This window comes from Nomia melanderi, unplaced genomic scaffold (genome assembly GCF_051020985.1).
Source record: "Nomia melanderi isolate GNS246 unplaced genomic scaffold, iyNomMela1 scaffold0784, whole genome shotgun sequence".
Classification (NCBI taxonomy): Eukaryota; Metazoa; Arthropoda; class Insecta; order Hymenoptera; family Halictidae; genus Nomia; species Nomia melanderi.
Window position 1 is genome coordinate 9,534 of NW_027475898.1, and position 10,467 is coordinate 20,000.

General features: G+C 49.4%; 2 non-coding genes across 2 annotated transcripts; both read left to right on the top strand.

Moving 5' to 3' along the window:
- Positions 1 to 557: 557 nt before the first annotated feature.
- Positions 558 to 2,482, top strand: LOC143176736 (small subunit ribosomal RNA). Its single transcript, XR_013001246.1, has one exon. It is a non-coding gene; the product is annotated as a small subunit ribosomal RNA (ribosomal RNA).
- A 6,916-nt stretch (positions 2,483 to 9,398) lies between these two features.
- On the top strand, positions 9,399 to 9,553 carry LOC143176735 (5.8S ribosomal RNA). Its single transcript, XR_013001245.1, has one exon. It is a non-coding gene; the product is annotated as a 5.8S ribosomal RNA (ribosomal RNA).
- The last annotated feature ends 914 nt before the right edge of the window (positions 9,554 to 10,467 follow it).

Below are 10,467 nucleotides of genomic sequence, written 5' to 3' on the forward strand. Positions count from 1 at the left end.
TATATTATAAGAAATATATATTATTTCTGGGCAAAGAAGAGAGAACGAAAAGAAGAGTATGATCTTTAACGCGAGGGCCTCGACATGGGTACGCCTAGCATGGTTCGCGCTTTCTCGATATGTCCAGCATGTTAACGTACGCGGTCTTCGGACTTCGTGCGTTATGTCCGTGCTTACACGATGGAGAGCGCTCGAGCATACGTGCTTACAAACCTGAAAGTCGATGTGACATCCGAGATTCTTTTTCTTCTAAAAAGATCTCGGAGAGATACACGGGAGAGTTTGAAATTTTTGGAGGTCCTCCTGATGTATATGCGCGGATATACCCATGTGGTAATTCGTGCGGAGTTGGTAATCTAATAGTGGAGCGAAATTTACCAACTCGAAAGAGAAGAGAGAAGAGAGAAGAGAGTAGAGAGAAGAGAGAGGAGAAAGAGAACTGTCTTAAAGACGAGAAAAAGTATCGTCGATCCGACTCTTAAGGGGAGAGAGTCGGCGACTAAGATATATATATACATACATATTTTTGCTTCGTATGATGAAAATTTACTCGAAGCTCCCTGGTTGATCCTGCCAGTAGTCATATGCTTGTCTCAAAGATTAAGCCATGCATGTCTCAGTACATGCCGTATTAAGGTGAAACCGCGAATGGCTCATTAAATCAGTTATGGTTCCTTAGATCGTACCCACATTTACTTGGATAACTGTGGTAATTCTAGAGCTAATACATGCAAAACAGAGTTCCGACCAGAGATGGTAGGAACGCTTTTATTAGATCAAAACCAATCGGTGGCGGGCGTTTACGTTCGTCCATCGTTTGCTTTGGTGACTCTGAATAACTTTGTGCTGATCGCATGGTCTTATAGCACCGGCGACGCATCTTTCAAATGTCTGCCTTATCAACTGTCGATGGTAGGTTCTGCGCCTACCATGGTTGTAACGGGTAACGGGGAATCAGGGTTCGATTCCGGAGAGGGAGCCTGAGAAACGGCTACCACATCCAAGGAAGGCAGCAGGCGCGCAAATTACCCACTCCCGGCACGGGGAGGTAGTGACGAAAAATAACGATACGGGACTCATCCGAGGCCCCGTAATCGGAATGAGAACACTTTAAATCCTTTAACGAGGATCCATTGGAGGGCAAGTCTGGTGCCAGCAGCCGCGGTAATTCCAGCTCCAATAGCGTATATTAAAGTTGTTGCGGTTAAAAAGCTCGTAGTTGAATCTGTGTGTCACAGTGTCGGTTCACCGCTCGCGGTGTTTAACTGGCATTATGTGGTACGTCCTACCGGTGGGCTTTGCTCTTCACGGGGCGGTCCAACTAATATCCCATCGCGGTGCTCTTCACTGAGTGTCGAGGTGGGCCGGTACGTTTACTTTGAACAAATTAGAGTGCTCAAAGCAGGCTACATTCGCCTGAATACTGTGTGCATGGAATAATGGAATAGGACCTCGGTTCTATTTTGTTGGTTTTCGGAACCCCGAGGTAATGATTAATAGGGACAGATGGGGGCATTCGTATTGCGACGTTAGAGGTGAAATTCTTGGATCGTCGCAAGACGGACAGAAGCGAAAGCATTTGCCAAAAATGTTTTCATTAATCAAGAACGAAAGTTAGAGGTTCGAAGGCGATCAGATACCGCCCTAGTTCTAACCATAAACGATGCCAGCTAGCGATCCGCCGAAGTTCCTCCGATGACTCGGCGGGCAGCTTCCGGGAAACCAAAGCTTTTGGGTTCCGGGGGAAGTATGGTTGCAAAGCTGAAACTTAAAGGAATTGACGGAAGGGCACCACCAGGAGTGGAGCCTGCGGCTTAATTTGACTCAACACGGGAAACCTCACCAGGCCCGGACACCGGAAGGATTGACAGATTGATAGCTCTTTCTTGATTCGGTGGGTGGTGGTGCATGGCCGTTCTTAGTTGGTGGAGCGATTTGTCTGGTTAATTCCGATAACGAACGAGACTCTAGCCTGCTAAATAGACGTAACTTATGGTATCTCGAAGGCCCCCGGCTTCTGTCGGTGGGTTTTTACTACCAACGTACAAACAAATCTTCTTAGAGGGACAGGCGGCTTCTAGCCGCACGAGATTGAGCAATAACAGGTCTGTGATGCCCTTAGATGTTCTGGGGGCCGCACGCGCGCTACACTGAAGGAATCAGCGTGTTTTCCCTGGCCGAAAGGCCCGGGTAACCCGCTGAACCTCCTTCGTGCTAGGGATTGGGGGCTTGCAATTTTTCCCCATGAACGAGGAATTCCCAGTAAGCGCGAGTCATAAGCTCGCGTTGATTACGTCCCTGCCCTTGTACCATACCGCCCGTCGCTACTACCGATTGAATGATTTAGTGAGGTCTTCGGACTGGTGCGCGGCAATGTTGTTGCATTGCCGATGTTGCCGGGAAGATGACCAAACTTGATCATTTAGAGGAAGTAAAAGTCCGTAACAAGGTTTCCGTAGGTGAACCTGCGGAAGGATCATTAACGAGCAAAATACACTACAAGAACTGACCGAAAGAAGGAAACATGAGAAATATAAAGAGTGGAGCGAAAGATAATATAAAAAGGAGCGAAAGATACATACATATATATATATAAGTGTACGAGTTCAATTTCTGCACACACTCGATACACAAGAGAAATAATATTATATATACAGAGGAGGAAGGAGCGATAACGTGCAACAACGCTTCCTCGTGAAAAATACTTGAACGATCATGCACAGAGAGGTATCTCGATACCTGCTCTGCTGTATGACTAGACGGCTTACGCGCGGAGAGTTCATCTCCCGTCCGTCGGAAATTTCGAACGGCTTACGCGCGGAGAAATACACTTCTCCCGTCCGTCGAAATTTTTTTTTTTTACTTTGAACAAGGCGCATAGAGCCCGCCGAACACGATTTCCGTGCGTCTTACATCTTTCGACGATGGGACGATCCACGCGAAGAGTTGTTTCGTGCTCGCGCGAGGTGCGATCAGCGTCGATTCGCTTTTCTGTACGGGGAGAAATAGAACGATGAGTTGACTTATCGGGTCTTCGTTGGAATTACCGTCGCTGGCATTGTAAACTCCAGATGACCTTGTGATTCCTTCGTCGGGCACTGGTAAAGGGTGGCGATGATTCGTTCTATAATAGAAATACCCGTCGTAGCGATTCGGCCGAGACACCCGCCACGAAACACTCTCTCGTCGTGGAATCCCCGCATCGGAGAGTAAAACGCGCGAAGGCTTACTATGAGAGAAGAAATAGTATATGCCGGTGGTTCGCGTGTGTAGGCTCTATACGAAATTGCGATTCAAGAGAGTAGGAAAAGACGCGATGAACCACGATTTCCGTGCGTCTTACGTCTCTCGACGATGGGACGATCCACGCGAAGAGTTGTTACGTGCTCGCGCGAGGTGCGATAGCGTCGATTCGCCTTTCTGTACGGGGAGAAATAGAACGATGAGCTGACTTATCGGGTCTTCGTTGGAATTACCGTCGCTGGCATTGTAAACTCCAGATGACCTTGTGATTCCTTCGTCGGGCACTGGTAAAGGGTGGCGATGATTCGTTCTATAATAGAAATACCCGTCGTAGCGTTCGGCCTAGTCACCCGCCACGAAACACTCTCTCGTCGTGGAATCCCCGCGTCGGAGAATAAAACGCCGAAGGCTTACTTATGAAACTTACGTCTCTCGACGATGGGACGATCCACGCGAAGAGTTGTTACGTGCACGCGTATGGTGCGATTGCGTCGATTCGCTTTTCTGTACGGGGAGCAATAGAACGTTGAGTTGACTTATCGGGTCTTCGTTGGAATTACCGTCGCTGGCATTGTAAACTCCAGATGACCTTGTGATTCCTTCGTCGGGCACTGGTAAAGGGTGGCGATGATGCGTTCTATAATAGAAATACCCGTCGTAGCGTTTCTTCCGAGTCAACCCGCTCACGAAACACTCTCTCGTCGTGGAATCCCCGCGTCGGAGAGTAAAACGCGAATTCATAGTATGGAAACTTACGTCTCTCGACGATGGGACGATCCACGCGAAGAGTTGTTACGTGCACGCGTATGGTGCGATTGCGTCGATTCGCTTTTCTGTACGGGGAGTAATAGAACGTTGAGTTGACTTATCGGGTCTTCGTTGGAATTACCGTCGCTGGCATTGTAAACTCCAGATGACCTTGTGATTCCTTCGTCGGGCACTGGTAAAGGGTGGCGATGATGCGTTCTATAATAGAAATACCCGTCGTAGCGTTTCTTCCGAGTCAACCCGCTCACGAAACTCTCTCTCGTCGTGGAATCCCCGCGTCGGAGAGTAAAACGCGAATTCATACTATGAAAACTTACGTCTCTCGACGATGGGACGATCACGCGAAGAGTTGTTTACGTGCACGCGTATGGTGCGATTGCGTCGATTCGCTTTTCTGTACGGGGAGAAATAGAACGTTGAGTTGACTTATCGGGTCTTCGTTGGAATTACCGTCGCTGGCATTGTAAACTCCAGATGACCTTGTGATTCCTTCGTCGGGCACTGGTAAAGGGTGGCGATGATGCGTTCTATAATAGAAATACCCGTCGTAGCGTTTCTTCCGAGTCAACCCGCTCACGAAACTCTCTCTCGTCGTGGAATCCCCGCGTCGGAGAGTAAAACGCGAATTCATAACTATGAAAACTTACGTCTCTCGACGATGGACGATCCACGCGAAGAGTTGTTTACGTGTACGCGTATGGTGCGATTGCGTCGATTCGCTTTTCTGTACGGGGAGAAATAGAACGTTGAGTTGACTTATCGGGTCTTCGTTGGAATTACCGTCGCTGGCATTGTAAACTCCAGATGACCTTGTGATTCCTTCGTCGGGCACTGGTAAAGGTGGCGATGATGCGTTCTATATAGAAATACCCGTCGTAGCGTTTCTCCGAGTCAACCCGCTCACGAAACTCTCTCTCTCGTCGTGGAATCCCCGCGTCGGAGAGTAAAACGCCGAAGGCTTACTATGAAACTTACGTCTCTCGACGATGGGACGATCCACGCGAAGAGTTGTTACGTGCACGCGTATGGTGCGATTGCGTCGATTCGCTTTTCTGTACGGGGAGTAATAGAACGTTGAGTTGACTTATCGGGTCTTCGTTGAATTACCGTCGCTGCATTGTAAACTCCAGATGACCTTGTGATTCCTTCGTCGGCACTGGTAAAGGGTGGCGATGATGCGTTCTATAATAGAAATACCCGTCGTAGCGTTTCTTCCGAGTCAACCCGCTCACGAAACTCTCTCTCGTCGTGGAATCCCCCGCGTCGGAAGTAAAACGCGAATTCATACTATGAAAACTTACGTCTCTCGACGATGGGACGATCCACGCGAAAGAGTTGTTTACGTGCACGCGTATGGTGCGATTGCGTCGATTCGCTTTTCTGTACGGGAGAAATAGAACGTTGAGTTGACTTATCGGGTCTTCGTTGGAATTACCGTCCGCTGGCATTGTAAACTCCAGATGACCTTGTGATTCCTTCGTCGGCACTGGGTAAAGGGTGGCGATGATGCGTTCTATAATAGAAATAACCCCGTCGTAGCGTTTCTTCCGAGTCAACCCGCTCACTGAAACTCTCTCTCGTCGTGGAATCCCCGCGTCGGAGAGTAAAACGCGAATTCATACTATGAAAACTTACGTCTCTCGACCGATGGGACGATCCACGCGAAGAGTTGTTTACGTGCACGCGTATGGTGCGATTGCGTCGATTCGCTTTTCTGTACGGGGAGAAATAGAACGTTGAGTTGACTTATCGGGTCTTCGTTGGAATTACCGTCGCTGGCATTGTAAACTCCAGATGACCTTGTGATTCCTTCGTCGGGCACTGGTAAAGGGTGGCGATGATGCGTTCTATAATAGAAATACCCGTCGTAGCGTTTCTTCCGAGTCAACCCGCTCACGAAACTCTCTCTCGTCGTGGAATCCCCGCGTCGGAGGGTAAAACGCGATATATAATAGTATATGCCAGTGGTTCGCGCGCGTCGTCTCTGAGATACGCGGTCGACAGAGTTCCGAAAACACGTGATGTGCCACGATTTCCGTGCGTCTTACATCTTTCGACGATGGGACGATCCACGCGAAGAGAACGTTCGTGCTTGCGTGAGGTGCAACAGCGTCGATTCGCTTTTCTGTACGGGGAGAAATAGAACGTTGAGTTGACTTATCGGGTCTTCGTTGGAATTACCGTCGCTGGCATTGTAAACTCCAGATGACCTTGTGATTCCTTCGTCGGGCACTGGTAAAGGGTGCGATGATTCGTTCTATAATAGTAATACCCGTCGTAGCGTTTCGACCGATGTCACCCGCCACGAATGTCTCTCTCGACGTGGAAACCCCGCGCCGAAGAGTAAACGCGAAGGCTTACATACGAAGAAAACGGTATTATACGCCTGTGGTATGTGCGTCTCGGCTCTGTGATACGCGATCGGCAGAGTTACAAAAAAACGTTGATGGGCCACGATTTCCGTGCGTCTTACATCTTTCGACGATGGGACGATCCACGCGAAGAGTAGTTACGTGCTCGCGCGAGGTGCGATAGCGTCGATTCGCTTTTCTGTACGGGGAGAAATAGAACGATGAGTTGACTTATCGGGTCTTCGTTGGAATTACCGTCGCTGGCATTGTAAACTCCAGATGACCTTGTGATTCCTTCGTCGGGCACTGTAAAGGGTGGCGATGATTCGTTCTATAATAGAAATACCCGTCGTAGCGATTCGGCCGAGACACCCGCCACGAAACTCTCTCTCGTCGTGGAATCCCCATGTCGGAGAGTAAAACGCGAAGGCTAACTATATAGAGAAACATATAGTATTATTTATGCCTGTGGTTCTCCGTTTGTCCTACTCTCAGATACGCGACTCGGAGAGTTACGAATAATCGTGATGGACCACGATTTCTGTACGTCTTACATCTTTCGACGATGGGACGATCCACGCGAAGAGATCATTCCTGCTTGCGTGAGGTGCGATAGCGCCGATTCGCTTTTCTGTACGGGGAGAAATAGAACGATGAGTTGACTTATCGGGTCTTCGTTGGAATTACCGTCGCTGGCATTGTAAACTCCAGATGACCTTGTGATTCCTTCGTCGGGCACTGGTAAAGGGTGGCGATGATTCGTTCTATAATAGAAATACCCGTCGTAGCGATTCGGCCGTGTCACCCGCCACGAAAATCTCTCTCGTCGTGGAATCCCCGCGTCGTAGAGTAAACGCGAAGGCTTGCTATAGAAGACTATAGTTTATACGCCTGTGGTTCACCGGTTGCCTGCTCTCCGGGGTACGCGATCGCGCAGGAGTTACGGAAGAACTTGATGGGCCACGATCTCCAAGCGGCTATATCTTTCGACGATGGGACGATTCACGCGAAAGAGAACGTTCGTGCATGCGTGAGGTGCGATAGCGTTGATTCGCTTGTCTGTACGGGGAGAAATAGAACGATGAGTTGACTTATCGGGTCTTCGTTGGAATTACCGTCGCTGGCATTGTAAACTCCAGATGACCTTGTGATTCCTTCGTCGGGCACTGGTAAAGGGTGGCGATGATTCGTTCTATAATAGAAATACCCGTCGTAGCGTTTCGACCGATGTCACCCGCCACGAAATTCTCTCTCGTCGTGGAATCCCCGCGTCGGAGAGTAACCGCCGAAGGCTTGCTATAGAAGACTATAGTTTATACGCCTGTGGTTCACCGGTTGCCGGCTCTCCGGGGCACGCGATCGCGCGAAGGTTACGGAGGGACGTGAAGCGCCCGAGCAATGAAACGTCCGCAGGAGGAAACGAGCAACCGCCGAACATTGTTTCGCGACGTTTCCATAATGTATTGTCGTTTCGCTCGCATCCCGCTTCTTTCCCCTAGTTTCCTCGACGCGTAGTTTCGCAGCCTTAGTGGACGAATCATTCTCGATTCGAGGAAAGATATGCAGTGGGGCGTGCAATGAGCCCGCCAGAGACCACGATCTCCAATGCGTCTTTACATCTTTCGACGATGGGATGATCCACGCGAAGAGAACGTTCGTGCTTGCGCGAGGTGCGTTAGCGTCGATTCGCTTTTCTGTACGGGGAGAAATAGAACGATGAGTTGACTTATCGGGTCTTCGTTGGAATTACCGTCGCTGGCATTGTAAACTCCAGATGACCTTGTGATTCCTTCGTCGGGCACTGGTAAAGGGTGGCGATGATTCGTTCTATAATAGAAATACCCGTCGTAGCGATTCGGCCGAGTCACCCGCCACGAAACTGTCTCTCTTTCGTCGTGGAAACCCCGCGTCGGAGAGTAAAACGCGCGAAGGCTGTGACTGTAACATATATATATACAGTATACAATGCCTGTGGTTTTTGCGCGTGTCGGCTCTTCGGTATACGCGATCGGCCAGAGTTACGGAGGGACGGTGAAGCGCACGAGAAATTGAAACGGCCGCACGATTGGAACCGAGCAACCGTCGAACATTGTTTCGCGACGTTTCCATAATGCGTTTTCGTTTCGCTCGCATACCGCTTCTTTTCCCCTAGTCTCTGAGACGCGTTTTCGAGCCGTTCTTCTACTATCGATTCTCGTAGAGAGAAGGGACCGGGTAGTCTGGAAGTGGAACCCGCATCTTGCGTGTACCGTACACGGAATTGAGAGGACCGGCCGTGAAGCTCGTTTTAAAGCCGTGCGTCTGACACCCAACTCTTGCGCGCCAATTTCGCGGCAAGAGATAATATGGGACGAATGACCGGCAAAGAGCCAGCTGTGAAGTCTGTTTTTTTAATCGAATCCGTGGACGTGTGTATGCCGTAGCGTCGCTCGTCGTGTTCGTTCATGGTCGTTCCGAGAGAAAGAACGAAAGCGGTAACGAAGGGACCGGCCGTGAAGCTCGTTTTAAAGCCGCGCGTCTGACACCCAACTCTTGCGCGCCAATTTCGCGGCAAGAGATAACATGGGACGAATGACCGGCAAAGAGCCAGCTGTGAAGTCTTTTTTCATTATTTGCTTTCAATCGATCGATCGGTACGATTCGTGCAACGTTTCGCGCGATGCGACGCGAAAACATGCGCGCAACAATAGATGCGTCTGATCGGAAGAACGCGAGGGTCGACTGCACGCGATGGATTCAGTATCGGGTAGGATACAAAATATATCCCCGTCGTTTCCACGCGTGCGAGTCTTCTGCGTCTTTCGCGGGTTTTTGAATGCACTATACGCCCGGAACGTCGAGAAATATATACATATTACTTGAACGTTTTTCGTCTCGAAAGGCTTCGGTGTCGTCTCCAAGGCGACGCCTGAATCTCCTTCGCGCGCTGGTCGGAGATTCAGGTATCAACTTTTATCTTCTCTTTGAAAGAAGAGAGATATTAGGTCGAACAAATGAGAATAAAATTATATATGTGAAATATAAAATTTATACGATTACCCTGAACGGTGGATCACTTGGCTCGTGGGTCGATGAAGAACGCAGCTAATTGCGCGTCAACGTGTGAACTGCAGGACACATGAACATCGACATTTCGAACGCACATTGCGGTCCACGGATACAATTCCTGGACCACGCCTGGCTGAGGGTCGTTTACGTACCATACACTGCTTGCGTAGCTCTGTCAAATCCCCGCCGTCGTTCACCTCTTCGGATCGAACGTTTTTTTACCGAAGGGCGCAAAGAACGTTTCTGAGTCGGGTTAAGAGAAGGATGCTACGTACGAGCGAACGATGGGTGTCTCGTCGGCGTTTGTCGCGGACACGCGAAAATTCTGTGAATTTCACGGACAGTGTACGTTCTAGTTGTTGCAAAACGATCGGAATCGTTTGTATGGACTCGCGTGAGTGTTCGCGGCGTCGTGCGTCGTTCAATTACGACCGCCCGCGGATACCGCTCCACTGCGATATGGATCTGAGCGACAACTTTTTCGGCTGTTCGTGAGATGAACGGTTTCGTGTGTTTAGAAAAATTTTTTTTCCCGCGCTCCCGACGTCACCTGAAATGATGCGTCAGAGGTGAAAGAAAATATTAAGAAGTCGAGAGAGAGAGAGACTACACACGTTTTATTCATATTTTGTATACCGTGCGTGAGACGGATGTGCACGACACGTCGTATGTCGGTATATTACCGACTGGCCCCAGGGAGATTGTTTTCTTCCTCTCTTACGAATGAGATGTACGTTTCGGAGGATCGTCGTTACCGAAACACACGGCAAAACGAGACTTCTCGCAGCAGAACCTTTATACACAATACACATCGACTCTTTTTACCCCGAGAGAGAGAGAAAAGGTGTATTTCTTTTTTTTATTTTTCGAATTCGACGCACGAACGCTTTGACGACTGGAGAAAAACACGGTGTGTGTTAAAATCGTGCGGGACGAGCATGCGTATTCGTAACGGGTCGAATAGTTCTTATTCCCCGTCGTCGCGTGTCCTCGCTGGACCACCACCGTGCGCTTCCGCCACGTTCAGTTGAATTTCGAAATATATATATATAAAAAG